The sequence below is a fragment of the Ambystoma mexicanum genome, chromosome 1q (assembly GCF_040938575.1).
Source record: "Ambystoma mexicanum isolate Mex_15411 chromosome 1q, UKY_AmexF1_1, whole genome shotgun sequence".
NCBI lineage: Eukaryota > Metazoa > Chordata > Amphibia > Caudata > Ambystomatidae > Ambystoma > Ambystoma mexicanum.
This window is the reverse complement of record NC_090922.1, coordinates 849,061,343-849,089,167: the sequence shown is the minus strand read 5'-3', so window position 1 is coordinate 849,089,167 and position 27,825 is coordinate 849,061,343. Positions and strand designations below refer to the sequence as shown.

The window sequence follows — 27,825 nt, the reverse complement described above, 5'->3', positions numbered from 1 at the left end:
GCTGTGCAGAAAGATCCAGAAGCAGTGCTGTACCCAGAGAGAGCAGAGCTGACCCAGACCACTGTTAGCAGAACCAGAGAGCTGACCCAGATCACTGTGAAGTGCCGAGACCAGACCAGAGTCCAGTCTAAAACCTGACCAGATCCGTGGCGAGGCCTAATTCAAAAATATATTGTGAGTACCTAGCAGAACTGTGCAGAACCAATCTCTTAGTTAAAATAATATAATTCAATCTATTTTAATCTAAGTAGAACTGCCTAAAAGCTGTCACCTGTCATTTTCTAGCTGCTAGCTGTCACTTGTCACTTTAAACTTTTAAAATTTCAAATCTGAAAAACGACCTTTACCATATTGCTCATATCTCCGTGTCCGTTTGTCTTAGAGACTTGCAGTAACTTTCCTCTGAAAGCTGGGAATATTGGCTTTTCAACGAACCTAGTACCGCATTCCTATTCCATACACTTTTGCCGCAATCGCGAAAAATGCACTCGCAAATTCTGCCGCGATTTGCGATTTGGCCCGATTTCTTTACTTGTAAAAAGACAGCTGCTGTTGCCTGAACTACTAAATTTCGTTTGCCTCTTAAGAACCATCCCTGAATCATTGCTAGAGTGAGCCTGGACTAATATTAACTTGATACCACTCACCCTGAACCTCTAGAGGGAATTAAAAGCATTTTAGCATATTTTTCACTTCATTGCCAGCACATATAAAAGCATTTTGGGCCTGTGTTTCAAACTTCTGTAGTCTAAGCTTGCTGGGTGAACTGAATTACATTTGATTGCATTTCTGAGAACTGTGTGCTTTCCTTCCATTTCCTTGCATTGCATAAAGGGGGGAGGGAATTGTCCAAGAAAGTGATTACATTGTTTTGTGGAAATCATATTGAGTATTTTCTGTATTGCATTTTCATTCAACATTACATCCATCTGAACTTATATAAAGTATTCTCTACCACCTTATTCTTCTGTTCCTATTCACAAGTGTGCTAGTGCCAGACTATCCATTATTGATTACTGCTCAGATTAGGTGTGATATTCAATTATTAAATTATTATAAAGTGTGATATATATATCTATTGTTTAAATTATCAAATAAACCTTTTAACTTGTAAAACAGAACTACTTCTTGGCTCAGTGGGGCCAGGGGGATTCCAAGAGAGGAGTGTTATATAGGGGTAGTCATCCAGAACGCATGAACTGGACATAAAGATATATCAATAAGGGTTTCCATTCAGTATCCCAGACTAGGCATTGACTTAGCTGTAGTGTTGAATTGAATCCTCTTACAAGGTGTAGGTCTGCTTTGGTAGACCGACAATTACAGCATGTTCAACTGCTAGAGCAGGACCACATACTGTAACTGGAGACAAAAAACATCGAGGGGTTATTTGGCACACTATATTGTCATTCAGGAGCAAGTGAAATTGGATTCAGACATATGTGGCTCGGTGCAATGGATTTGCAGAAAGAGCAGGCTGACGCGTTGTGTGCGCCAATACACTCTCGGGTATTAGCGCAGGTCTATTCTGGTATTTGGATTATTCTATTTCGTAAATATTTTTTTGCAGAAAATTCATCTCAGCCCTTAAAGCTTTCCTTTGTTTTTCATTTTTATTTATTTTTTTTAGAAACTAGTGATTTAACAAAAAATGCACTGGTACTTTCCACTAAAAGTATGACAAATAGGTGGCCACGGTGGGCTCCCTCCCTGCCTGTTCCATTCTCCTTTAACTCATATGTGGGGATGTGCACACTTTTCGTAGCGGCCGCTACTGGTGCATTGGTATTCTAACCCTGACTACATTGTCTCCGCGCCATCACCAGCTCTACTCCCCAATTCTCTACTTGTTCCACTTCCACATTGGATTTGCCTCCTGCTCAAGGAACTCTCAGTGGTCAGACCTCCCTTCTCTATCCCAACTCTGCCTCAACCATTCCTGTCCCTCTAAGTTCCTTTACCTGAAACCTGCCTTCCATAATTTCTAAATGTTTAATTGAACTATCTACTCCTCGGCCGGTCAGCCCTGGTCCTTTGCTTGTGACATCCCCTAAGAACAAGCATTGGCAATGCCAACAGTGTGTAGGTATTGGAAGGGCACTTGCCAGACACAGCCGTTGTGGTAGTAACGGGACATTGATGGTTGCAGGTGCAAAATGGTGCGAGTGCCTCATCATCTAACAGCAGTGCCTGGCAAATTCCTACTACTTACACGCAAGCCAATACTGTTGGCTTTGCCACTGCTTGTTTTTAACAGCACTTCATTGAAGGACATGTACAGTGCTTATAAATCAAGTGGCTGAAGGGAGACCTGGAAAGACATTTTTATTACACCAGTAGCAGGTTTACAACTCCAAATAAGTCATTAACCCACAGAAGAGTGCAAAGTTTGATGGTAGGGCTTGCTAAAGTGATATCAAAGAGTTCCCATGAGGAGATGTTTTGGGCAGGGAGGTGCAGGAACAGGCTTGGAATGGTCATAGGGATTAGCATGGCCCTGGGCAGTCAATGTGTGGGCAAATAATCAAACAACACCTCCAGACTGTGTGTCCCCCTCATATGCCACTGCTCCCTATCTGTACTCTAATGCAATAGTTTTGGCTTATAGGTGTCTCAAGCGACACCTAATAGCCCAAACTAAAAAGTCTGGCAGTAATGTCTGTGAGCCCCTATGTGAAAAACATGGACATGTGCAAAATGTGCGTGTTGGCTTTAAGATTTCTAGATTTCTTTGTAGAGCTTGCCATAATATATACAATGTTTTCTAAATTGGTTAAATGAATGTTGAAAAATGGATAGTCGACCAGGGAAGTCGCAGTGGCACTGGGGGCATTTTTGCTAATATTCACTGCAGCGCCTCCACAGTCCCATAGTCCAGTGGCCCCAGATAAATGAGAATGCTGCACTCTTTCAACCATCATATTTCAATGTTACTCGGTTGTTTGAAAGTTTTTCAGCAAACCAGCAAATGGTTTGCCCTTCATTGCAAAAAAAATTACGACAGAATTGTCTGTGAGAAATATTGACTTGAGAGCTGTTTGCAGCAAAGGAACATTTTTGAGGGATTGGTAATTGACTCTGGATAACACATGCATTATTATTATTATTATTATTATTATTATTATTATTATTATTATTATTATTATTATTTATTTTATTCCCTACCTGTGTACTCAAGATACTTCCATACCTAATCATCAACAGCCCTTTCTTAGGACACCTTCCCCTCGAACCGCTAGACTGGACAAGTCCTCCTGCTTCTCAAGAAATCAATGCTGGACCCTGACAACCTCAGCAACTACCGCCCATCACCCATATTCCCTTTCTAGGGAAGATCTTTGTGAAAGCAGTAGCCACACAAGTCCTCCAGAACATTGAAGCCAACAACGTTCTTCAATCCTACCAATCTGGTTTCAGAGCCAGGTCCAGCACACAAATGGCTACCATGAAGGTAATGGATGATACCCTTAAAAATCTAGATGATGGCCATTCTTGCCTCCTGCTTCTCCTTGACCTCTCAACAGCATTCAAAACAGTAGACCAACAGATACTCAACGACAATCTACAATGCTGCATTGGGGATCAGCAAAATCATCCTCAGCTGATTCAAATCCTACCTTCCTAATCACCAACAGTTTGTCCAAATGGATTCCTCTATATCAACTACTCTACCCATCACCTGTTGTGTTCCAAAGGGTTCCATCGTCAAGTGTGTGATCTACAATCTTTACATGGAACCAATCGAAAACCCTCCTGGCTCCACCCAAAATCCACATCAACCAATATGCAGATGACACGCAGTTCTACCTCACAATATCGTCCTTTGAAGATATCCACAGGCTCAAGGCCTGCATCACAATGATTCAAAGCTCAACCCTTTCAACACTGAATTCCTACTGCTGACCAACAACAACGAACACCCTGATATCCAGATCTGGCTCTCTGCTATGCATCTTGAGGGCTTCAAACCCCAGCTGAGCACCTGCGACAAAGTATTGCATTCAACATCGACAAACACCTCTCCTTCAAACAGCACATAGCAAGGTATGCTATGGTACCAACTTTCTCACCTGCAGAAAATCAAGTCCTTCATCCCAGAAAACAACCTCAGATCTGCTGTCCAAGCCTTGGCCCTCTCTCACTGGGATGGTGGCAATGCCCTTTTCAAAGGCGTTCTGGCATCTACCCTGGCACCCCAGAGATGTTTCCTGCATGCTGCAGTGCAACTCATCGAAGAACTCAACAAATGTCACTGCATCACCATGACCCTCATCAAACTGCGCTGACTCGCAGTGCAAGCCTGTATCATTTTCAAATCCTGCTGCATCATCTACAAAGCTGTCGCCCTGGAGTTCTCACGCTACCTCACTGAGAAACCCAGCATCTCCAGAGGCCTATGATCCACCAGAGGTAAGGTCATATGCAGACTTGAAATCCACCAGTACATAAATGCAAGAACCAGAAGACAGGTTTTCTCTATCTACGCCGCAAGACTCTTAAACCTCCTTCCAGTTAACATCAGACTTGCCCCGTCACTTCTAAGTTCAGGAAGGAGCTCAAGACTCTCCACTTTAAGGAATGGCTCCTCCCTAACAGATAGGTCCACCTACCCTCCACGCCCCACCCTACCTGAGATGGGGCGATATGCTCCTCTCTGTTTCCTCACCTGGTTGCTTGTTGATCCCTTGTTACCAAATAGCCCCCTTCATCCCCCCTGTCGTTAGCTCTCCATTCTCTTGTTCATCTTTTTTCCTCACCATGTTCTTCCCCCTATGTTTGCAAAGTGCTTCTATTCATTTTAACACAGACCTAGCTCTGGAAAGAAAAAGAGTACTTTCAAAGTCATAGGCGAAGTAGGCAGCGAGGTAATCAGGTTGCATGGGATCAATACAAAGGAGCAAAGAAATAACAATGGGGAGGAGGAGGGCAGGCAAGGGATCTACAAACAATCATGGATAGAAGCAGTGAAAAGCAGATCACCCAGTTTCAGGTTTGGTTGTGAGTGGAGGATGTGGAGGTGTTAAGGAGATGTGATTCATTTTAGAGGAGGGCATTGTGCTTCTTCCTGAAATGATGCATTAGAATATGTATAGGTGTTATTTGTGAGATACAGATGTGCCTTTCTGGGCCTACAAAGATGTGCCGAAAATGTGGGTAACCAAAGTGTTAGAGGTGTTTTTCTGAAACACCAATAACATAATGGATGGAAAGCTTTGAATCAATAATAACCACAGGAAATTACTCTGGTCAGTTTCCAGGACATTATTTTTTTAATCCATCTCTGTCATTACAGAAAAAAAATGTAATATGCAAAATGTTGGCCCCATCCAAAGGAACACTTAGTCCTAACCTGTCAGGGCTCTTCCATTCTGCATCACATTATGAGCATCACATCTGAGGATCAATGGTCTAGAGAGTATCCAACGATCTATAATGAACATATTCCGCCATGAAGTTGCTAGTGCAGGTAGGGCATGTTCTGGGGATTCTGCCTCTATCTCTTTTTCAGACACTGCAATCAGCACACCAAAAGTGAAGCTGTGTGTTGGGGCAGCCTGCAGTGGCCACTGTCAGTGAAGATGCATCCTCATCCTAGCAGAATGCCTCTTACTGTTCGCAATGTCATCCCTGTGCTCTAAATTTGACACGTGGTGCAGCGGATAATGACACTGGTCAAGTGCTCCTGGAGATTTGGGCCAAACCAGTATTCCTGTATTTCTGCATAAAGGTGCTGCTTGGAGATATGTGATGGATGATGAAGCTGGTCAAACGCTACTAACAGTAACTTGTGTGGCATTACTGCTTTAGCCGTTATCTCCTGTCTTCAGAATAAGTCAGTAGGGGATTGTTTGCACCATCTTTTTAATCCCAGTTGATTTTCTTCCTCAGGGACCTGCCATTGTAACTCAATTATTTGTGCAGTTGGTAGGTATTGTAAGGGACAGGTGGCTGCTCGATGTTGGACATTAGCATTGGGTATTCTGCTGGCTGAGGCACTGTAATATATGGAGCTATGGAGCTATTTTGGCTGCTGCGTCTGTGGCAGCGTTACCTAGAGAGACCATGTCCATGTCACGAATCCCACAGTGGATGGTTGTGCAAAAATAAGCCTATCTAACAATGCAGCATGCTGAACTGAGGGACCGTCAGTCTTTCTCAACCCCTCCACTTCCAACGTTAGAGATTGGTGTGCACTGTTGTGACGTATGCCGAATCTGAATAGATGGTCACCTAGCACCCCTGTAATGCTTGCAGCGCTTCTATGAGCGCTATGAGCTCCACTGCCTGAGCTGACAAATGCACTGGCAGCCTCTTTTGCAATAATGTTTCAAAATCGCTGTCCACTAGGCGCACCACATCCACCCCACTGTGTCTCAGGCCAGTGTCCTGGTCAATTGTCGCTGACCCATCAATAAGGAGGATCTCCCCCCTTCGAGTGGACTGTCTCTTGCTTTGGGAATGTCGTCCTCCTCCCCTTTATAAGATACACAGTCCTGTCAGGCCAGGTCTTCGTCTGTGCACATTTCAGTCAGAAACGTGGCAGGGTTTAGTGTTTTGCATCTTAAAATGTGTTTATTGGGGATGGACAGTATTATCTCATAGGCTGACACTCTTTGTGTTGTTAGGGTGGACTTAGATCTTTCTAGGATAGCGAACACTGCGTGCTCCATGTACAAAGCGACAGAATACCCCATTACTATTGTGGATCTCTTTTCAAATGCGAAGGCCGCACAGCGAGTTCCTGTTTGCATGCAAATTGTCCAGCATGCCGCTGTAGTAGACCAATGGCTTGTGGCCCATGGTGCTTTTTAGTGTCAGTACTGCAATCATGAGTTGGTCATTGGAGTGAAAAATAGGTACAATTCTTGAGTGTAGTCAGGGGTAGCTAGAACTGGGGCAGTTGAAAATACTATTTTAAGGGCCTTGAACTCAGTGAGCATGTCCTCCATCCATACAATCTTGTTGTCAGTCTTTTGGGACCCTGCTTCTGGGTAATTATTCTAAATCTCCATCGATAAAGTGGGATGGTGTTGCAAGGACAATGAGGGACATTGCACTTTCCGGTATTGCACCATAATTTCACAGGGAATACAAATAGCCAAGACAAGACAATCTCACCATTGCCTGGTTGGTCCTCACACAACTCTGCATCAGTTACCTCACTAAGAGGCACCGGTGGATCATACAAAAGCACCGTCCAAACTGGAACCCATCGGGGTCAATCCCTATGAAAACAATTCTCTTTGCCGAAACCACCAGACCTTGCAAATCAAGAGACATTATCGTTCCCACCACCAAATCGGGGTCACCACAAGGTGAAACATGAAATCAGCCGGCACTCGCCAGCAAGCTTAGCCAATCTGGGGTATAGCCTCAAGTAGCACTGTGATCCCATACATAAACATGTCCGGATCCACAAGAATCCCGCGAACCACCTTCTCTCCCCCTTGTGCACATATTATTACCATTGCCCTCATGGCGCACATTCCAGGGGTGGCACATACTATCCCACTATCTGTAAAGGAACTAGTCATGTTCATCTTGCTAAGCAAGTCACGGCCGAGCACATTTCTTGGGGAACTTTCATAGTATCACAGGGGAGCCCGCACCACCTTTCCACCCGATTTTAATGTCAAGCTCTTTAGTGTATGGAACTGTGACAACAGCCCCAGAGAGTCTCTGCGTGTCAAGAGTGTCACCTGATAGCGAGAATTTTCCCTCACTGATGCATGATTTAGGGAAACCTGTATCAACCATGAAGATAACGTGTTTGTTTCATATCTCAACACCCACCAAGGCTTCCTCGTCAGGGTAAAATGTCATGGATAGTGCTGGACACCAAAGAGTTTTTTGTGGGCTGTCTTAGTCAGGGTATGTATTTGTACCAGGGAACGAACAAAAAGGGTTCCCTCCAATGACATTGGCTCCCCCAGTAAGGTGCAATGGCACCATTGGACACAGCAGCATTTGTGGGCAGGTTTACTCCATTTGGGGCAGTGGGTGGGGGCATGCGTGGTTGGGCACCTTTTGGGTTTTGTATTTGCGCACCTGAGAGTTGAGGGGGCAACTGAGTATATGCCACATGTATTGTGAGTTGTCCTTGCTGCTGGGGCTGGGGGAGTGGGTAATAGTTGCTGTATGAGCTATATCCCACCCCTATCCTGCTCTTACATTCTCTTGCAAAAGGTCCCCATTTCCCACAGCCCCAGCATTGCGAGGGCCCCATACCACCACCTCGAGGTTGCCTACCTCTAGACTCCCCATATGCCCCCTTCCTCCTCTAAACCCACCTCTCCCTCGTTGTGGGCCTCCTTGCAGTCACTCGGGCCTGGATGTTGAGGCCCCACTACCCACTGTCCTTGTGCTCCTCCTCCTCCAGGCCAAAACACAGCTATACTTGCTTCTGCTGCTGCCTGTGTTCTCCCTGTCATTTCTGTCTGGTGTGGGTGCTGTCCCTTCTAGAGCTGTTTTAGCAAAATGTTTATGCACCAGTTTCGCTGCCTCTGCATGTATTAGCTGCACTGCTTCCTTTCTGAGCTCATGTATTCTTTTTCAGTGGTATATTATTGTTGTCTGAATCTCTGCCCACCCTTTTGCTTTAATGCCCACTATTTTGTCAAGTGCCTTCAGCACTTCCTTGGGCAAGCACCTTTTCATAACAAAAAAGAAAAGAGGAACTGATCGGTCCCACTTGTCCCCTGTCTCCACCCTCCTCATCTCTTGAAGTTTAATAATGTACTGCACAGGGTCTTCACCATAGTGTACTGCATTATAGATTGTCAGTCTTGGGTATCGGGGTCCGTTAGCTGAAGTGCATCCCACACATGTGCCCTAAGGTTGTTAAAGGCCACCCTATTGTGTACATCGTCGTCCAAATTCACCCCCGGATATCCCGCCTTAACCCATATGTCCCCAGCCTGATCACAAACAATTGGCACTCACAAACTTTTATTATCCCTCAATGCTAAAGGGACACCTGCTGTCTATTTTTGAAATGCATAAATCAATTTCCCAGCGCCTGCGGTGATGGGCAGGAGCACCTTGATGAAATAGTTTTTGTCTGTATATGCCCAGAGCACATAATGTCCAATAACCAGACTTTATGTGGTAGTTGCATCTGCATGCCCGACCTCCTCCCATCTTTCTGTCCACCCCTCCCTTTCTTTCTAGATAATGCCACTCAGCCAAACCTGTTCCTTAAATTCTCATTCCACAAGCTTTCTACCTGTGGCGTTATCTCTGGCACCTGATGCTCTTCCAAATCATCATCCTCAAAATCGTCTATACTGTCCCATATTGTGTGCTCTCTGCCTGCCCACCCTCACTATCCTTCATCTGAACATGCACATCCTTTGTTGCCATAATATGCATTCTAAATAACATGTCTCCCACCCTCCATTCATCTAGTCCACTCCCTTTTACTCTTTCTTCTAACTGTGCTGTTCTTAATTGCGCCAGCTCTACTCGTGCTGCTTCCAGCACTTCTGCTAATTCCTCCTGCCGTCCCTTTACAGTCTTGAGGTGGGGTGGTATTTGGGGTGGGAACGTACATTGGTGGTGGGGCAGTGTCTGGGGTGGGCACATAAGTTGGGTTGCTGTATCCCATTGCTGGACGGGCAGCTAACAGATATAATCCTGTGTGTTCTGCTGATGTCTCACCCCCTTTTGTTACGGCAACCCCTCCAGGGATATCTCATGCCCCTCCCTCATCAGGGTCCTCTACGTCCTCAATCATCCTCCAAAGGTCTAAAATCTCCTTCCTCTTTTGCAGCTGTTTGCCTTTATACTTTGCTGCTAGAAATGTAGTTATGTTTTCTAGGACTCCCTTATTATGGGTGCCATGCTCTGGCCAGGCGCGGGGCATCCCCCTTCGTGTCTCTACCACCATTGCTTGCCGTACTTCTCTATTTTGTCCCTGTACAATGGCAGCACACTATCCATGCATTCTAGTGGAGACCCTCCTCCCATTTTGGTGAATAACGCGCTCAACTCTCCTAAGCTAATGCTTGTGCACTGTGACAACTGCAGTTGTCAAAGTCAACACCAGTTTTATGTCCCCTACTCCCTGTCGCCTCTAGTTCCCTCCCCTTCCCTTCACGCACACCCAATACCACACCACGCTCACTCAATATACTTAAAATACCATACCAGCAATGAGCCACTTGGGGCCTTCGCTCCTTACAAATAAAAATCGCAATACACTAGAACAACACTAAAACACTCCGGGCCCACTAATTATGCAGAGCTCCTACTTGTTTACCTCTGTGTCACAAAATAAATGGTACCATCTTCTCTGCACTCCCTCAGGAAGATTCCCTGCACTTCTTTATGTTCATTCCTTATTATTCCTCTAAAAAAATGTGTAATTTAAAAAAACTGAAAAATTCTCCTTAACCACTCAATCAAACACACCCTTATGTCATTCGCACAATCCCCATTTTCTACACACACACAGTTGCCCTATTTGTTATCACTTGCAAGGGCATACTCACAAATGCGTGTTCTCCCAAAATTCGCCATCAAAGGGTTCCAATAACGGCCTGTATCCTCAGCAGAACCGCGCCCCTCTTCAAAAAGCAGACAGGACTTCTGCAAAAACAGCTCCTGCACATCTCTGGGAATTACGCATCTGGGACTGGTCGCTGGAGGTGGGTGCGGCCCCTTTGGAGAAATGGCCTAGAAGCCTCCATCGGGATGGGGTCGCAGGGCTCACTTCAGGGTCACCAAATGAAGGCATATCCTGGCATGCTCACACCAGAAAAAATACAACCTACTAGGGAAAAAGGCCCAAGACACCGCTTGCAAGGATAACAAGTATTTATTTCTACAAAATAGAAGTGCATCAGCAAAGAACTCTGCTGCTGACGAATATTCTGGCAAATTGAGGATGTGCAGCAAGGTAAAAGGATGCTTGGCGTCATCAATGTCGTCATTACATACAGTAAAAACTTGCAAGGCTGGTTGGAGTGACCATTGGTCCCAGCCTTCTTGTCGGTCTTCGTCCACGTGGGTGCTGCTGGGCTCATCATTCGTGATAAAACAGGGCTTAACAAGCAATTACTCATTTAAAAAACAATGCTACTCTATCATTGTAATGATGATGTGATAGGTTATTTATAACGTGGTTAACACCCATAGGTTTCTAAGCGCGGACCCGGGGATCGAACCTGTGTTACTCTGTGTCATCTTGCTTTCAAGGTAAGCACGTTGCACCTGAGCTATCCTCCCGAGACCTGGCAGCCATAAACAGTGATAATGCAGTGGTAATGGTTATCACTGCATTGTCGCAGCATTAACGCACCGCCAAACTATGGTGGATGTAATTCCACCACCTCACCGCCTAAAAACTGCAATTTCTGTGGAATTACCACCAGCAGAATTGCTGGTGGTGGTAATTCTGGCGAAATCCCCATGGAATACTATGGAATCCATAAATGGGGAATAACACTGCCATACAATCACCTGTAATCTGGTGGTAATTCCACCAGAGCAAGTGGCAGGAACGGTAAATTTGTTTGGTGGTATCTCAGCAGATTTACCACATAATTACCACCAAACTCAATGTGGCCCTGTCTTCTTTTACAGGGTGGATGTTTGTAGTGTTACAATCTAAGGAATCAGATGAGTGACCCTCTCCGGCAGGTGGACAGTTCACTGTTTCACTATTTGCACAAGCACATAACTAATGGGGCTCTTTGCTGTCACCAGTGCCAAATCATGTTTGGGGGTCAGGGGTGGCGGCAGTGACCATGCACAATAGATGTTTGGGAATGGGGAGGTGGGGCGGGGAGGGAACACCGGTTGCGGGAGTATCCCCTGCATTATGGTACTGGATGGAAGGGGGTTCCAAAATAGAAAAAAAGATTCACTGCAGCATCGACATCGAGTCTGGTCAACTGGGTTTCGATGAAATCGGCCTGCGGGGAATCAGCATCGATGCCACTTTACCAGAGCGTATTGCCACAGAGTTTCTCTCATGTTGCAGCACACAGAACACTATAAGTGGGGCTAAAAAAACTCAATCTGCTGCCACTGTTGACATTTATTTAATGCTGGGGACCGGAGCTCCACCACCTAAAAATCTGGTGCCTATGCCTAGCTGCTCCTCTCCGGTGACATAAGAATTACATAGACAAGACTTTCTTTTGTTCTTGCTATTGTCTCCTTTGAAAAAAGCATGTGTCCCTGCTAGAATCCACCCTAATCCATAACATTGTCTAGTGCCATAATCTTAATATGAATATGAAATGGATGTGCTGATGAATTGTATGAGTAACTTAATTTGAATTGTAATGCGTTTAATCGATTTTGAATAAAACGGTGTATTTTTAATTATTTTCAAACAAATGTGGAATTGGTGATTGTCTATGAAGTCAAAGGAAACTGTATTGTAAATTGTATATGGTCTTTATGGTCTCTATAGATTAGAAAACACCGGTGCAAGTCCCACTTAAGCGTTTGATATGAGAGATAAGCATGGACTATTAAGTGGACAACCAGGTTTGAGAGCTTTGTGGAAGACACATTCTTTGTCTCTTAGTGCATGTGGTAGGGAGTTCCAATATTTGGTTGGAGGGAAAGCTGACATCACAAGCTTTGGCTCATTTGACTCTGGGTTGGGCTCAGCGTTGGGAATATGGTGATCTAATGGACCGTGAAGATGGGATCTGGGCTAGGTACAGAGGGGCGGATTTAGAGATGCATTTGTGTGTGATAGAGAGGGTCTGAACCATGATTCTTTCTTGGATGGGGAGCCAGTGAGCAGCTCTATGGCTGGCTGTGATGTGATCAGTTTTAGGGATGTTTAGTGCAGCACACTGTGAATTATTTTGGATCGTCTGTAGTTAATGAATATTGCCTTGCGAGGTACCCACAAAGCGTGCATTGCAGTAGTCAAGCCTAGCTCTGACTACCGCTCGGGCGATAGTGATGCAACTCTCAGTAGAGAGGAAAGGTCTTGTGGCATTTATCAATTTGTTGGTGTAAGCTTCAGAGGAAGAGATAGCAGTTACTTGACGTGTCATGCATAAGGTGGAATCAAGGTATATACTGTAATTAGGGTGCCGTCGATGTTGAAGGCTATGTACCTAGGGTCATGTTTTTTAGAACTGTATGGGGATCGACTATAAGGAGCTTGGACTTCTCGTCATTTAGGCATAGTCCATGTGTTGCCATCCAGGCTTGGATGGTTGCATAGGCTATGTTGAGGGAGTCAGAATCCTTGGGGTAGTTACCAGAGAGAGTCAGAAGGATTTGCCTGTCGTTGGCATAGTTGGTGTAGGCTATGCTGAGGGAGTGAAGGAGGTCAAAGAGGGGCTTTGTGAAATTGTTATAGAGAGTGGGTGAGACTCAGGATCCTTTTGGTATACCACATTTGATGGGTGCACGGGGGGCACTTGCAATGTCAGCAAAGACTCTCATTACTCTTCTGTCTAGGAAGGAAGCGATCCAGGCCCTACGCTTTTGCACCAGAAATTCACACTGCGATTGGCTTGGCACAGTAAATATCTAATGTTGTTTTAATGGTTAAGTCACCCACCTCCAAGCCAAATCTGTATAATGCACTGCAGGCCTGAGAATTTTTTGTGTGGCCTCAACAATGTGATCTGACCAATTAGCCCTGCTATTAAAGGTCACCCTTAGGTAAGTACATGTTTTCACCCAGTCAAGTTTCTGCTAGAATGGGGTGGTTGTTTTTGGGTCTGTGGATACACTCACATAACCTTTAATTTCTTTATGTTTATTGACAGATATCTAATTCCCATGTACTTAGCATAGGCAAGAACATGATTTTTTAATGCTAGTGGAGTACGCGCCAACAAACTGCATCGTCACCATAGGACAAGACAGTACTGTTTCTCCCCCCTACTCTTGGTGTATCTTTGGTGGCTTTGTTTAGTTCATTTGCCAAACTGCAGACGTATAGGTTGAATAGTAGGGGGGCAAGGACGCATCATTGTCTAACCCCATATGAGATGTCATACACAGGGGTTAGTTTTCCTACATTATCCAACCTTGCTGCTGCTTTCAGGCCATTGTATAAAGAAATAAGTATTTTCAGAATGGACACAGGCAGGTCTATGGAGGGTAAAGAATGCCACATCTTTTCTCGGTTTACCTTATCAAACGCTTGGATAAGGTCCATAAATCCCAAATAAACTGGGCTTCCATACCCTTTAGTGTATTTATATAGAAGTAGATTAAGATTTATAATTTGCTCTAAAGTTCGAACCCCTGTCCTAAAACTGTATTGCTCCTCTGACAATATGCAATCTTCTCTTGCCCATTTCACTATGTGTGAATATATCACCCTGCCCAGACATTTGGCTGTAGCGTCAATCAAAGATATGGGCCAGTAACAACTAGGATCAAGTTCGCCTTTTTTCAATATTGGTATTATTATTGATTCTTTCCAACTTGCTGGGAAAGTTCTTGTAACCAAATATGTATTAAAGATGCTGGTAAATACCGGAACTCTTATTAACTGCTCCTTCCTGAATATATCTATCACCACTTGGTCTGGGCCAGGGGATTTGCCAGGAGCAGGAGCAATGGAAAACAGGGCTTCTCTTATTTCATCTACCGAAGCACCAAAACAGATCCATTGTTTATTACATAAATTGGATCGTCGCCTCTATCTATTGTCACCACTATTTCATCACCCCCTTTGACCGATCAACTTCGAAAAATGATTAGTCCTCGCTAAAGAGGTGCGGAACTCATTTGCTTCGACTCTGAGAGTACGAGTGCCATATGACTCTATTTTCCATGAAGTCTCATTCATTAGGTTTTTTAGGTGCTCCTTCCAATTCATGCCAACACAGTTGTGCGAGTGGTTCGAACCAAGATCTGTAGCAGTGAATCATTGTGTAGGTCCAAGCGGCGAGCTGGGGTTGAGCAAATATGGGGCTAAGAGCGGTCTTAATGCACCATTGGAGCAATGCTAGTTGGAGCGCTCACAAGATCTATTCAGGGCCAATCCAGTTTGCGTCAGGGTTGCAACATCTGGGTAGGGTCTGTGAGTGACCCTCCTGTGGTTCAAGTCAAGGGTTGGTGACAGTTTGAAGCGTTACTCCAGGTGCTCCCATGTGTGATTCAATGTTGCAGCAGTTAGATGTGAAGCCAGGGCGAGTTGTTTGTGTAACAGCTGGTTCGAGTTGGTGAGTGACACTCCAGTGGCTCATGTCGGGGCCAGTGTTAAGCAGTTGATTTGAGCAGGTGACAGGCTCCGGAAGACACAATATGGCATTGAGCTGGTTCGAGATGCAAGCATGCTGGTTTGAAAGCAGTTTGACTAGTTCAGTGCAATGAAAACAGGGGTCCTGGCTGTATTGGCCCTCAGGATTATGTGAATTCCAATCCAGGCATTCCAAGAGAAAATTGGTCGCAGACTCCCAAGCACAGGGGAGACAGGCACCCAAATGAAGAGGTTCTTCAACATACTGAGGTCCTAGTTACTATTGTAGCTGGCAGAGAGGCAGGTCTTGTCCCAATAGCCCTTCACCATCAATTGTCAAATAGGAATGGTTAGGGGAAAGAGCTTCTCATTGCCCTGATCTCTCAGTCTTCACCTCACTGGCAGAGGACTTTGGAAAGATCAACCCTCCTAATAAAGGTCCCCTGAATTCTTTCTCAGATTTTTGTGCAAGAGGGAATCAAAGAAGAAGTGGGGGACCCCTTCTTTTAAAGACAAAAGCCCACAGGTGAATGGACTAAGGTTAGGCTGATTTAGCGGCCCAATCACTGTTCTTGAAGCAAGTGGACATTGCCTGTGACATCACAACCAAAATGTTGCTTGTGACATCAAGGCCAAAGTGCTTTGTGCTAAAGGGGACAGAAAGGAAAGATAATGGCAGAGAGAAACAAGATGTGGTAATTTATACTTATATATATATTCAGTGAAAAAACGTTGTTAAAGGGATGTTATGGTTAAGTTGCGCTACTAAAAACCTATGAAATTCAGTAAAAAAACTTTGTTAAAGGGACGTTATGGTTGCAAGTAAAACCGAAAAACACTTGAAATTTCGCCAGTTATGGTAAGCTAAGCAACCATAACTCGCGCCACCACCGTGCACTGCTAAGACTAACACCCACGACATCAAAGATGACATCACAAATGTCATTGATGACATCACTGATGTCATCACATGTCTGGCTCACTCTTTTTTCTTTTGCTGACATATCTAGGCCACATGGTTTTCTTCAGTAACAGTCAGAAACTAAAAAATGTATTTTATTTGTAGACATATCCTTCAAGTAGGTTCTTACAGTAATTCCTTTAGAGTCCAGTCCCATCATATGAAACATATACATACGGGAAGACACAAGCTTGAAAGACAGCAATCCTTTTTGTGCATAAAGATAATCATTAGACTTATCAGCACTTTCTGATAGTTCTGTTGTTTTTTTATGGCCGTACTTTCCCTGTATATGGTCATATTTGTATACATTGTACTCACACTACTTTCCTTAGGGTCCAATCACATCAAGTGATACCTATACATAGGGTAAATAGCAGCTTTGAAACAGAGCAATCATTTATTTGCATGAAATTAATCAGTTAAGTTATGAATTGTTTCTGCTACTACTTGTGCTTTTTTGCTAACTTCACTTTCCCTGTATATACACATATTGGTGTTCTTGTCTCTTTATGTTTTGTCTATAGTAATGCAATTATGTAATACATGAGTTTTATTACCTACTTATTACATATTTCACAGTACACAAAATCTATTAAGAAAGCAATTATCATTTCATTATTCAACATATTAACATTATGAATATTATAACTTCATCTTGTACGCTGCACACAATGCTATGTTTCTGCATGAGTAGCTTAGTATACTAGATAGAACCCCATAATAGAATGCTATTTATATCAATGCATCGTTCAATGCACTAATTAGGTTATGACATTTATTGCAATGATCCTTGACACTTTTTTCGCAACATTATAATAGGAATCTCTTGTACACATATTTCATGAAAAGTACATACACATGTGATGCCATCAGTGATGTCATCAATGACATTTGTGATGTCATCTTTGATGTCCTGGGTGTTAGTCTTAGCAGTGCACGGTGGTGGCGCGAGTTATGGTTGCTTAGCTTACCATAACTGGCGAATTTCAAGGGTTTTTCGGTTTTACTTGGAACCATAACGTCCCTTTAACAAAGTTTTTTTACTGAATTTCATAGGTGTTTAGTAGCGCAACTAAACCATAACGTCCCTTTAACAAAGTTTTTTCACTGAATTTCATAGGTTTTTAGTAGCACAACTTAACCAAAACGTCCCTTTAACAAAGTTTTTTCACTGAATTTCATAGGTTTTTAGTAGCGCATCTTAACAATAATAACTTTGGCTTTATGTACATGTAATTTGGAACGTACTGAACCTCTTCTACTCAACTTGATGTCTGTGAACTCTTTTAATGTCTGCGGACATGTTCGGAGAACAGTACCACTACCTAAAAACTATGGGGGGTATGTTTGATTGTTATCTCATGTCATAGGAACATTTAACAAATTCAAAAAGCAGCACACATAAACATTATATGTAGTGATACATAAGAAATGGAACCCATATATGTGACACACTAACCATTCATTTAAATACACTATGTTCTAAAATGGAATATACCAAAAGAAGATACATTGGCTTCCAACATAATTACCTCACAGACACTACAGAACTAAGAACAAGACCAAGACCAGACCTACACAGTACTTAGAACATATTTTACCTGAAATAGTAAGTGTACTTCATTTTACTCATATATTTATAAACTTTCTGTATTAGATAAAAAAATATATATTATCTTTTTTTTTCTTACAGAAATGTCTAGCACTCTGGAATGGCTAGAGGAGCATTTCCCACATGAGGAAACTGTTATGGATAACAAGCTTGACAGCATAAAAGAGAAAATGGATTTATTGTTGACCAATTTTAATAATTTGAAAACGTTTGTTGAAGATCATTTTAAAACAAAAACCTCATACCATTGTCCCACATGTACTTGTCCCCCTCACCATATCCCAGTCAATTATCCCCAAATCCTCTCTATAACCCAAAAAGTTTTGATGAGTCTTCCATCCCTTCTTCACCTGATATCAATCATGTTGAAACCCCTAATTCTCCTGTTTTTGTTTCCATTCCTGCCTCACCTTCTTTGTCATAAATTATTAATATATGTTGCATAAAGTTATATTTTTATATTGTGTTGTAATTAGTTTCCGTTTTAAAAAAAAAAACAATGTAGGTGTCCGCGGACAGCGCGGGTGTTCTGAAATGTTCGTAATTAAACGAAAATGGAGATGTCCTGAAGAACACTATACCTGTCCGTACTGTTCATTAGCAAGTTGAAACTGTTCTAAGAACACATGCGGTGTCCTGAAATGTCCGTAAAGAAACGAAAATGGAGGTGTTCTGAGGACGCTATGTCTGTCCGTATTGTTCGCAAGCAAGTTGACACTGTTCTAAGAATAAAACTGTAATAAAACTGTTCTTCCCCTTGGAGAAGTGCAACACTTCTTTTGGAGAAAAGAATACCAAGCCCGAGGAGCACCACATTTCCATTTGCTTTTATGGATTAAAGATGCTCCTAAATTTGGTCAAGACAGTGATGCCACTGTTTTACAGTTTACTGAAAAATATGTCACTTGCGAAATTCCATTAGAATCCACGAATAGTGATCTTCATACACAAATTTTGCAATTTCAAAGACACAAATGTGGAAAATATTGTCGTCGCAAATACAAAAACAAAAGGAAATACTACACCAAATGACGATTTGGTTTCCCTAGACCAGTTACAAATACAGGTCAAGTGAACAACCTCACGTCTTCAGTTAGACATAGTTTAAAGGTAAGTCACCTAAAAATACATATTACATAAAAAGAAAAGAAGAAGAAAAATATATCAATGATTAAAATGCAATCATTGCCCACTTATGGAATGCAAACATAGATGTGCAGTACATTGCAGACAATTCTACTGCAGTTGCACGATATGTTACAGCATACAACCAAAGCAGAAAAGACAGAGCTCCAAGACCTCTGGAATGACCTGTCATCAGATAAAACAGTGTCTCAGAAATTATACAGCTTGGGCATAAAAATGCTCTCCCATAGAGAATGTGGATCATATGAAGCAGCTGATCGTTTAACTGGTACTGCATTGTATGGTAAATCTGAAAATGTAGTATGGCCAAGTCTTGGTCCAGCTAAATCTAGAAAAAGAGTTCTAAAATCATACAAAGATATAGAAACAATAGCCAAACGTGATCCCAACAGCCAAGACATTTTACAAAACAATTTATTGGACACATACTACCCAAACAGAAGTAATACTTTGGAAACCATGTGTCTATACCACATAGATCAAAACTACACATACAAAAATAATATAAAACCTGATGGAAAAAAAGTAAATACAGAGTGACAAACTGTGAAGGCAGCTTAGTTAAACTCACTAAACCAAATTTAATTAATCATATCAAATTGTCATTAAAGACTCCTCAACATAAAGAAGTATATTACGTGTCCCTGCTACAACTCTTTAAACCCTGGAGAAAAGAAGAAGACATACTAGATAACTATGACTCATATGAAGATGCTTTCAAAGCAAATGAAAGCACTATAACTGATGTAAACTTTACACAGTACAAAACAATGTTGCACAATAAACAGCAACACGAAGAAGAACTCCAGGCCCAACTAGATAAGGACACTCCTGACAGTAGTCAACCTTCTGTAACAGGAAGCCAAGAACCACTGGGAGAGCCACCAATAGCAAATGAGGCAGAATTAGCTATGATAGAAGTAGAAAACACCATGTGTCAGTATGAAGATAAAGAAGACTTAACTATACTACAATCAAAACTAAACAATGAGCAACGTAGCATTTTTCAAGAAGTAACTAAACAAATTGCACATGGTGTACAACACGAAAATAAAGAATGTTCCTGCCATAATTATAAACCTATACTACTGTACGTCAGTGGTGAAGCTGGTTCTGGCAAAACATTCCAAATCAAAATCATCAGTAAGTTCCTTCAACAATTGACAAACAACAAACTGTCAGCTGTTGTCACTGCTCCCACAGGTTTAGCTGCCTACAACATAGGTGGTATCACGTTACACCGATTACTACTATTGCCAGTAGAACACCAGAACAAATTAGACTATTACAAACTTTCTGCAGAAGCTGCAATGGAACTACGCAGAGTATTGAAACAAATAAAAATGCTACTAATAGATGAAGTGAGCATGGTCTCCAACCTAATGTTGGCTTTGATTCACCTCAGATCACAAGAAGTACTCAAAACAAAATATGAAGAGCTCTTTGCAGGAAAACACATTATTGTTTTCGGAGATCTTCTTCAATTGACACCAGTAAAAGGTGAGCCTATTTTTAAAACATTAGGACACAAACTCTGCCGTAAAACTGTTGGCAGCATTGGAAATGTCAACCTTTGGCAACATTTCCAATACAGAGAATTAACAGAAAACATATGGCAATCTGCAGATCTCACTTATGCCAACATCTTAAAAAGTATCAGAGTTGGTATACTTTCTAAAGAAGCAGAAGCAATATTGAAAACCCGGCACATTAATGCACTTTATGTCGATAATGCATGTGCTACAGATGTTATGCAACAATTAGCCCACAAAAATGTCAATTGTATGGCCTTAATGCCAACTCTTGCAAGCTGTTTCAAATTCAATTAAATAATGTTAAGTAAAGAAATGCAACCAATAAAGGAAATTAGCGCAACAGACAAACTAGATGTACATGGTATGACACTACCGATGTGTGACCAAGCCACAACAAGACTAAATAGTTTAGAAAAATCAATCGCAAACACAGCAGGCTTAGAAAAGATATTAAAATTATCCTTAAATTGCAGAGTAATGCTTAAACGTAACCTTGACGTGGACCAAGGACTAGTTAATGGAGCACTGGGTACAGTTGTTGGCTTTCAAACATACCCACGTGACAACAAAATTCAGTTTGTCAATATTCTCTTTGACAAACTTTCAGAAGTAAAAAGGATAGGACGCTCAACAGCTCGATTCCTTCTCTTCAAAGACATGTATGTACGCAGAGAACAATTTTCTCTAACTCTTGCATACGCAGTCACAATTCATAAATCACAAGGTCTTACCCTAGACAAAGCAATGATAGATATTGGTAACACAGTCTTTAAAGAAGGCATGAGCTACGTAGCACTATCATGCTTACGTACACTTGACGGTCTATTTCTAATCAACTTTGATGCAAGTAAAGTGAACGCTGATATTCCTTGCATTTTAGAAAACAATAGACTTTGCTCACTATACAGCCACCATCTAAACACATATTCTGTTCCACAAAAAATAAAATGTTATAAAAGAAAAATAAATGAAACAGAAATGCAACAGGATGTCACTGCAAATCCTGCAAAGAGAGTAAAAGAAACTAATACTTCATCAAGTACCACAAACAAAAAAGAATCAATTAGAGAAAGTAAACCAGGTACTTCTTCAAAGAAGGAAGACAAACTCCAAAAAAAGCAGTCAGATACAGAACTACCTGGTCCATTTAAACTCTCAAATATATTTGGTGTAAGTTGCTACGCAAATGTAGCAATGGATATTCTATTTTGATTGCAACCAATTGTTGACAACAATTACTTACACAGTACAGACCAATTGTGTTTGCAAATGGTAGTACTTCACAGAAATGCAGCAAACAATCCTGATAACACATATACAGGCCGATTCATGGAATAATTAGCGCGGCGCAAGTGGGCAAAAACGTGCGAATCGCAGTGGAATAGCGAAAATCGCAGTGCAAGTGCGAAAATCGCACGAAAAGCAGCGCACATCGATTCATTGAAGGCCGTGCGCGAGAAAACCAGCGGATGTGCGATAAAAAAGTGCGCGGCGCACGTTGGCGCACAGGCCATCTAACAGCGTGCGCCAGGTCACAGCGAAAATCGCACAGGCCACAGCGAAAATCGCACATAGCGCGGCGCACGCAACAAAAGTAGGCGGAACATGGGCGTAACACTCGGAATGGGGAACAACTTGCCAAAACGTGGGCGTCACGGGGGAAGTACAGGGCACAAGTGCACGGAACGCCCACACGCTCGCCTACAACACGTATTCATGGAATAGAATAGGGCAAAAAAGTGCACGGTCAAACCAGCGCACAGGCACAAACATGACCGCCACAAGAAAGCAGGCGGTAGCGTCTCTGCGGCTGTAAGAAATGTGCGCCAAAAGGTGCGCCAACAAATAGCACCTATATACTGCCATGATGAATGTCCTATACTGTGGCCCTCCAGGACAAATGACGTGCAAAGGGGTACCCACAAACACGGGCACCCGCTGACAAAAAATATGTGTTTGTGTATACCGGGGTGCGCGGGAAGTCTCACACGCGATTTGGCCGGGTATGTGGATTTCAGGGGTGCGCGGGTAGTTCCACACGCGATTACATCATGGTACGTGTATTTCAGGGGTGCGCAGGAAGTTCCACACGCGATTTCAGCAGGGTATGTGTATTTCAGGGGTGCGCGGGAAGTACCACACGCGATTTCATCAGGGTACGTGTATTTCAGGGGTGCGCGGGAAGTTCCACACGCGATTGGCCCCAGTGCGAGCAGGGTACATGTATTTCAGGGGTGCGCGGGAATTTCCACACGCGATTTCAGCAGAGTACGTGTATTTCAGGGGTGCGCGGGAAGTCCCACACGCGATTTCATCAGGGTACGTGTATTGCAGGGGTGCGCGGGAAGTTCCACACGCGATTGGCCCAGTGCGAGCAGGGTACGTGTATTTCAGGGGTGCGCGGGAAGTTCCACACGCGATTTCAGCAGGGTACGTGTATTTCAGGGGTGCGCGGGAAGTACCACACGCAATTTCATCAGGGTAAGTGTATTTCAGGGTGCGCGGGAAGTTCCACACGCGATTGGCCCAGTGCGAGCAGGGTACGTGTATTTCAGGGGTGCGCGGGAATTTCCACACGCGATTTCAGCAGGGTACGTGTATTTCAGGGGTGCGCGGGAACTTCCACACGCGATTTCATCAGGGTACGTGTATTGCAGGGGTGCGCGGGAAGTTCCACACGCGATTGGCCCAGTGCAAGCAGGGTACGTGTATTTCAGGGGTGCGCGGGAAGTTCCACATGTGATTTCAGCAGGGTATGTGTATTTCAGGGGTGCGCGGGAAGTACCACACGCGATTAGGGTACGTATATTTCAGGGGTGCGCGGGAAGTTCCACACGCGATTGGCCCAGTGCAAGCAGGGTACGTGTACTTCAGGGGTGCGCGGGAATTTCCACACGCGATCTCAGCAAGGTATGTGTATTTCAGGGGTGCGCGGGAAGTTCCACACGCGATTTCATCAGGGTACGTGTATTGCAGGGGTGCGCGGGAAGTTCCACACGCGATTGGCCCAGTGCGAGCAGGGTACGTGTATTTCAGGGTGCGCGGGAATTTCCACACGCGATTTCAGCAGGGTACGTGTATTTCAGGGGTGCGCGGGAACTTCCACACGCGATTTCATCAGGGTACGTGTATTGCAGGGTGCGCGGGAAGTTCCACACGCGATTGGCCCAGTGCAAGCAGGGTACTTGTATTTCAGGGGTGCGCGGGAAGTTCCACACGTGATTTCAGCAGGGTACGTGTATTTCAGGGGTGCGCGGGAAGTACCACACGCGATTAGGGTACGTATATTTCAGGGGTGCGCGGGAAGTTCCACACGCGATTGGCCCAGTGCAAGCAGGGTACGTGTACTTCAGGGGAGCGCGGGAATTTCCACACGCGATCTCAGCAAGGTATGTGTATTTTCAGGGGTGCGCGGGAAGTTCCACATGCGATTTCATCAGGGTACGTGTATTTCAGGGGTGCGCGGGAAGTTCCACACGCGATTGACCCAGTGCGAGCAGGGTACGTGTATTTCAGGGGTGCGCGGGAAGTTCCACACATGATTTCAGCACGGTATGTGTATTTCAGGGGTTCTGGGGAGTACCACACGTGAATTGGCCATGTGGGTCCTCCCAGGTGTACGCTCCACAACCTCCACGGACCCTGCAGGCAGCCCACACCACGGGGGACTACCCTGCACCCCTGCTCATGTCCCGCAGGCAGCCCACCCACCATGGGCATGCCCCCCAGCCAACCCACATGTCACCTTGCACTACTGATCAACAATGCATGTCTCCCACCACCCCCACCCCCCAGCCACCAGGGGCACCCACCACCAGGCCCCCACTCATGTCTCCCACCACCCCCACCCCCCAGCAGTGCAGGGGCAGCCTCCACCAGGCCCCCACCCATGTCTCCCACCACCCCCACCGCCCTGCCACCATGGGCAGCCTCCACCAGGCCCCCACTCATGTCTCCCACCACCCCCACCACCCAGCAGTGCAGGGGCAGCCTCCACCAGGCCCCCACTCATGTCTCCCACCACCCCCACCCCCTGCCACCATGGGCAGCCTCCACCGGGGCCCCCACTCATGTATCCCACCACCCCCACCCCCCAGCAGTGCAGGGGCAGCCTCCACCAGGCCCCCACTCATGTCTCCCACCACCCCCACCCCCCTGCCACCATGGCCACCCTCCACCAGGCCCCCACTCATGTCTCCCACCACCCCCACCCCCCTGCCACCATGGGCAGCCTCCACCAGGCCCCCACTCATGTCTCCCACCACCCCCACCCCCCTGCCACCATGGCCACCCTCCACCAGGCCCCCACTCATGTCTCCCACCACCCCCACCCCCCTGCCACCATGGGCAGCCTCCACCAGGCCCCCACTCATGTCTCCCACCACCCCCACCCCCCAGCAGTGCAGGGGCACCCTCCACCAGGCCCCCACTCATGTCTCCCACCACCCCCACCCCCCAGCAGTGCAGGGGCACCCTCCACCAGGCCCCCACCATATCTCCCACCAACCCCACCCCCCAGCCACCAGGGGTAGCCTCCACCAAGCCCCCACTCATGTCCCCTATTACCCCCACCCCCCAGCAGTGCAGGGGCACCCTCCACCAGGCCCCCACGCATGTCTCCCACCACCCCCACCCCCCAGCAGTGCAGGGGCAGCCTCCACCAGGCCCCCACTCATGTCTCCCACCACCCCACCCCCTGCCACCATGGGCAGCCTCCAACAGGCCCCCACTCATGTCTTCCACCACCCCCACCCCCCAGCAGTGCAGGGGCAGCCTCCACCAGCCCCCACTCATGTCTCCCACCACCCCACCCCCCAGCAGTGCAGGGGCAGCCTCCACCAGGCCCCCACTCATGTCTCCCACCACCCCCACCCCCCTGCCACCATGGGCAGCCTCCACCAGGCCCCCACTCATGTCTCCCACCACCCCCACCCCCCAGCAGTGCAGGAGCAGCCTCCACCAGGCCCCCACTTTTGTCTCCCTCCACCCCCACCCCCCTGCCACCATGGCCACACTCCACCAGGCCCCCACTCATGTCTCCCACCACCCCCACCCCCCTGCCACCATGGGCAGCCTCCACCAGGCCCCCACTCATGTCTCCCACCACCCCCACCCCCCCTGCCACCATGGCCACCCTCCACCAGGCCCCCACTCATGTCTCCCACCACCCCCACCCCCCTGCCACCATGGGCAGCCTCCACCAGGCCCCCACTCATGTCTCCCACCACCCCACCTCCCAGCAGTGCAGGGGCACCCTCCACCAGGCCCTCACTCATGTCTCCCACCACCCCCACCCCCCAGCAGTGCAGGGGCACCCTCCCACCAGGCCCCCACCATATCTCCCACCACCCCCACCCCCCAGCCACCAGGGGCAGCCTCCACCAAGCCCCCACTCATGTCCCATATTACCCCCACCCCCAGCAGTGCACGGGCACCCTCCACCAGGCCCCCACTCATGTCTCCCACCACCCCACCCCCCAGCAGTGCAGGGGCACCCTCCACCAGGCCCCCACCATATCTCCTACCACCCCCACCCCCAAGCCACCAGGGGCAGCCTCCACCAAGCCCCCACTCATGTCCCATATTACCCCCACCCCCCAGCAGTGCACGGGCACCCTCCACCAGGCCCACACTCATGTCTCCCACCACCCCCACCCCCCTGCCACCATGGGCAGCCTCCACCAGGCCCCCACTCATGTCTCCCAACACCCCCACCCCCCAGCAGTGCAGGGGCACCCTCCACCAGGCCCCCACTCATGTCTCCCACCACCCCCACCCCCAGCAGTGCAGGAGCAGCCTCCACCAGGCCCCCACTCTTGTCTCCCTCCACCCCCACCCCCCTGCCACCATGGCCACACTCCACCAGGCCCCCACTCATGTCTCCCACCACCCCCACCCCCCTGCCACCATGGGCAGCCTCCACCAGGCCCCCACTCATGTCTCCCACCACCCCCACCCCCCCTGCCACCATGGCCACCCTCCACCAGGCCCCCACTCATGTCTCCCACCACCCCCACCCCCCTGCCACCATGGGCAGCCTCCACCAGGCCCCCACTCATGTCTCCCACCACCCCACCTCCCAGCAGTGCAGGGGCACCCTCCACCAGGCCCTCACTCATGTCTCCCACCACCCCCACCCCCAGCAGTGCAGGGGCACCCTCCACCAGGCCCCCACCATATCTCCCACCACCCCCACCCCCCAGCCACCAGGGGCAGCCTCCACCAAGCCCCCACTCATGTCCCATATTACCCCCACCCCCCAGCAGTGCACGGGCACCCTCCACCAGGCCCCCACTCATGTCTCCCACCACCCCACCCCCCAGCAGTGCAGGGGCACCCTCCACCAGGCCCCCACCATATCTCCCACCACCCCCACCCCCCAGCCACCAGGGGCAGCCTCCACCAAGCCCCCACTCATGTCCCATATTACCCCCACCCCCCAGCAGTGCACGGGCACCCTCCACCAGGCCCACACTCATGTCTCCCACCACCCCCACCCCCCTGCCACCATGGGCAGCCTCCACCAGGCCCCCACTCATGTCTCCCAACACCCCCACCCCCCAGCAGTGCAGGGGCACCCTCCACCAGGCCCCCACTCATGTCTACCACCACCCCCACCCCGCAGCAGTCAGGGGCAGCCTCCACCAGGCCCCCACTCATGTCTCCCACCACCCCACCCCCCAGCAGTGCAGGGGCACCCTCCACCAGGCCCCCACTCATGTCTACCACCGCCCCCACCCCCCAGCAGTCAGGGGCAGCCTCCACCAGGCCCCCACTCATGTCTCCCACCACCCCCACCCCCCTGCCACCATGGGCAGCCTCCACCAGGCCCCCACTCATGTCTCCCACCACCCCCACCCCCCAGCAGTGCAGGGGCACCCTCTACCAGGCCCCCACTCATGTCTCCCACCACCCCCACCCCCCTGCCACCATGGGCAGCCTCCACCAGGCCCCCACCCATGTCCCCCACCACCCCCACCCCCCTGCCACCATGGGCAGCCTCCACCAGGCCCCCACTCATGTCTCCCACCACCCCCACCGCCCTGCCACCATGGCCACCCTCCACCAGGCCCCCACTCATGTCTCCCACCACCCCCCACCCCCCTGCCCCCATGGCCACCCTCCACCAGGCCCCCACTCATGTCTCCCACCACCCCCGCCCCCCAGCAGTGCAGGGGCACCCTCCACCAGGCCCCCACTCATGCTCCCAGAACCCCCACCCCCCAGCAGTGTAGGGGCACCCTCCACCACGCCCCCACTCATGTCTCCCACCACCCCCACCCCCCAGCAGTGCAGGGGCAACCTCCATCACGCCCCCACTCATGTCTCCCACCACCCCCACCCCCCAGCAGTGCAGGGGCAGCCTCCACCAGGCCCCCACCCATGTCTC

General features: G+C 47.2%; 1 protein-coding gene across 2 annotated transcripts in view; it reads right to left on the bottom strand.

Annotated features, from left to right (window-relative positions):
* The window catches only part of LOC138537956 (complement factor H-like), a 498,187-nt gene that overhangs the window by 233,017 nt on the left and 237,345 nt on the right, over positions 1-27,825 (bottom strand). The gene's annotated exons all lie outside the window — the stretch shown is intronic.